This window comes from Pinus tabuliformis, chromosome 1_2 (genome assembly GCF_031772625.1).
Source record: "Pinus tabuliformis cultivar Carrire ecotype Pingquan chromosome 1_2, CPIR1, whole genome shotgun sequence".
In the NCBI taxonomy this organism is placed as follows: Eukaryota; Viridiplantae; Streptophyta; class Pinopsida; order Pinales; family Pinaceae; genus Pinus; species Pinus tabuliformis.
In genome coordinates this window covers 397,870,985-397,874,578 of record NC_142298.1, presented here as the reverse complement: position 1 = coordinate 397,874,578, position 3,594 = coordinate 397,870,985, and the positions used below count along the sequence as shown (strand labels likewise).

General features: G+C 40.0%; 1 long non-coding RNA gene across 1 annotated transcript; it reads left to right on the top strand.

Moving 5' to 3' along the window:
• The first annotated feature begins 1,156 nt into the window (after positions 1–1,156).
• Positions 1,157–1,668, top strand: LOC149206036 (uncharacterized). The gene is made up of 2 exons (XR_016251905.1): positions 1,157–1,215; positions 1,485–1,668. It is a non-coding gene; the product is annotated as an uncharacterized LOC149206036 (long non-coding RNA).
• The last annotated feature ends 1,926 nt before the right edge of the window (positions 1,669–3,594 follow it).

The window sequence follows — 3,594 nt, the reverse complement described above, 5'->3', positions numbered from 1 at the left end:
GGGCGGGTTGATCCAGAGCACTCCTCAATTGACAAACAAAATGGTGGATTTGAAGACACATTGCAAGCCTTAACCCTGGAAAGGAATCAGATAAAAGAAGCTATGAATTTTGCCTTGGATAATGTTGATGCAACAGGGTTTGATGAGACCTGTGCATTATTGTGGGATATAGATACTCCTGCAAAGGTTGGAAATTTTCCATATTCAAATATTTCCAGTGAATTTGAGCCGAACAACAAAGCTGACATTGTCTTAATGGATTCTGTAAGGGTCATGTTGTGGATAATCGGAAGAAATATAATATTGGGAATGGAAAGATTTTCAGAGTCTATAGATGCCAAGCAAGGCTACAAGGAACTTCCATTGCAAGTTAAATATGCTCGCATTCTTCACTATGGAATAAAACCAAGTTCAACTTTAGATCATACTATGTATGAAGGTTTTACAGTCAAAGATATTATTTTGTGTTTGAAAGCAGCAAGCAAAGACCAGTGGGAACAAATTGAGTGTGTATTCGTTCATGGTGTTGGGATTAACTTTCGATATGCACATGGATGGACCCGCTTTCCTTGTGCCGCGGATCCTCGAGGAAATTCTACTATTCAAAGGGAATTGTGGGATCATCATGACCCATACTTAACTAAAACAACTACTTCAATGGGCAGAGGAGATTCATCAAGACAACAAATTTTGGATCCTGGCATAGTTATGCAAATTCTGGATCATGTGCATCACGGGTTTTTTTTGCTCATCTAGGACTCAGGAATACAGTTGGTTTTCCTGGGACAAGCAATTTAGGCCGGGAGGACTGTAATATCCCAACCACTTGGTTGCTAGAAAATAGATCCTTGTTGGTCACTTGTTCCCTTAGGCAGGCTAGCAATATGGAAAAATTCGGAAGAAGGGGACCTCTATTTATAATAAAAGGGCCAAAAGTGGGGATTTTTGTAATAGTCAAGCAAAATGTGGTATTTTTCAATTGTATTTGCTGATGGTATTCCGGTCCACGGTATTTGACAGTAAACACATTTTTCAATGGTATTTGCTGATGGTATTCCGGTCCACGGTATTTGACAGTAAATTCCAGTGACTTGGAAAAGGGCCCAATGTAAAGCTATAAAGGAAGAAGGGAGGAGAAAAGAAAGACATGGAATTTGGGATTTTCTTCTTGGCATTTTAATTCAAGGCTCGGGCGAGTTTTCAAGCGAGTCTCAGGTGAGATTCTCAGCCAGCCTAGCTTCGGTGGGATCCAATCTCACCCTAGTTAGACACCCTCCATCTTCATTGGGCATCACTACCACCTTAGTGGAGTTTATTCTTATGCATCTCAAAAATCTAATCATAGGTTGCAAAAGATTAACTGCATTGGGCATCACTACCACCTTAGTGGAATTTCTTCTTACGCATTTCAAAGATCTAATCATAGGTTGCAAAAGATTAACTGCTTTGTAGTTTATGACAGAGTCTGTCTTCTCCATTTTCAGGGCCGAATGATTTGTTGTCTCAGGAGGAGCAGGTGTTAAGCTTGTCGTTGTTCCTTGGAGCAGTGAATTCCAAAATTGTGGCATCTAGAGCCGAGAGCATATTCAGCGCAGGGTTCAAACTGCAATAAAGAAATCTATTGGGGAAAACGTGATTATAAAGACCGAGAGTCCTTCCTTACAACCACCGAGTCAGATTAAGGAAGCCAGTACAGAGATCGATTATGCACTTGTGGAGCTGAGAGTTTTCCATCTGGTAGAGCGAGGGATTGATCACTGCATAAGCACGAATTCTGGAAAGCCGAGCTACAAATGTGTAGGGAGACCGACTATTATTAAGCTTACAATATCATATTAAGTCTCTTATGCTATCTCAGTGATCCAACACGAGGGAACTCATGCGCTCTAGCTGATTCGTTGCATGTTGAATGAATTGAAGGGAGGCTCGAACCACTGGTGTGTTGACTCCTAATCAGCTCGAGCGCTTTAATTCCAGGAGATCAAATTATTTTGAGTGCAACTTACTGTTCTAATTTTATAGGAGATGGCCCAATCATCGATGGTGTTAAAGCTTGCTATCGGTTTTTCTTTAAACATCCTTGTGTCCCATGTGATGGCATATGATATGTTTGCATAATGCTTCCAAGATCAGATCTTTAGTAGAGGATTAATTAAATAGGGATTAGATCTTGTGTGGCAGCTCCTCTCGGGTGTTCTCCCCCAAATTGTATCCTCTGCAATTTGCTCAAATAAAGTTCAGAATTGTCTCTCTCCAAATTCTAATAGAACCGGCGGTCTCATCAAAATAACAAGGCGTAGATGGCCTTCACAAATTAGTTCCAAGTGATTCACCCTCCAAACTTGTTCATATCTTCGTTGGGAAAGTGATGCCACGAATTATGATCTTGAAATATTATTTTATGAATATAGTTACATTGAGAGCATGGATTATTGTAATGTTCACTATCTATTGAATATTCCCCTTTTGGTGGATCTATATGTTTTTTCTTTCCCAATTGGACGTTTAGGATAAATTTAGTTTATCAATCTTAGCTTCTAGGGACTTAAGATGAACATCCTAATATTCAACATTTGATTTGAGTTGCGAAAGTGAGGAATCAAGATATTGGTGCTAATGTGCAGTTTGTTGACTTTATCTTTCATGGTTTCCATGCAGTGAAACTTGTGTCATGTGAACACTCAAGATCCCCTTGAAAGGATTGCCATAACCCCTCTCAGAATATTATCGTATAGTTATCTCAATGCACTCAATGGCTTGAGCGAAATCTTTTGAGATTAATCAAAAATTAATTATTGGCCCACACAAAAATGTTATCGGAGAGGTAAGTCCATGAAATCAACGTTATCCAAAGGGTGTTTGAGATAGGTCTCCCATAATGATATTAGCTCCAAAGGGTGTTTGAGATAGGTCTCCCATAATGATACTAGCTCTATTGTTGCCATAAAGGTTATGGCTTTTAGGGTCGTGAGCACAAATGCGTGTCAAGTGTTATAACTATCTAACATATTGAAAGGTTTCCAACAATAATACTTAGTCAAATCTTTTATGGTACGAAGAAGGATAGTGTGAAAATTTCATCTATCACAGCAACTGGAAATCATTTTCCTAATTGTTAATTTTATTTAACAATTTATTTGCAGTTTGTTATGGAAAATATCAAATAATTTACACTATAATTTTCACAAATAAAACTGTGGAAACAAATAGCGCTAGAATCTGAGAAAACACTAGCACACACCATAGTTTTAAAAACCGCTCAGAAAAATCGGTAACCGGTCAAACCGGCCGGTTAGCTAGCTGGCCGGTCCGAACCGGCCTAAAAACCCGGTCAGACCCTTCATTTGCCCGATTTTTGGCCCTAACCGGTGAAAACTGGCCGGTTTAGGACGGAACCGGCCGGTTTGTATCAAACCGGCCGGTTCCGTCCTAAACCGGCCGGTTTATGGCATGCCCACCGAATCTTGGAAAAAGGCATTGGTGGTTTGTGGTTTAGGGGTTTTGGGGGGGAGGTAAAGGTATTTTCCCTCCAAAAACACCCTCTCCAAGCTATAAGAGACCCCTCTCACTCTCATTTGTCTCACACAACTGATT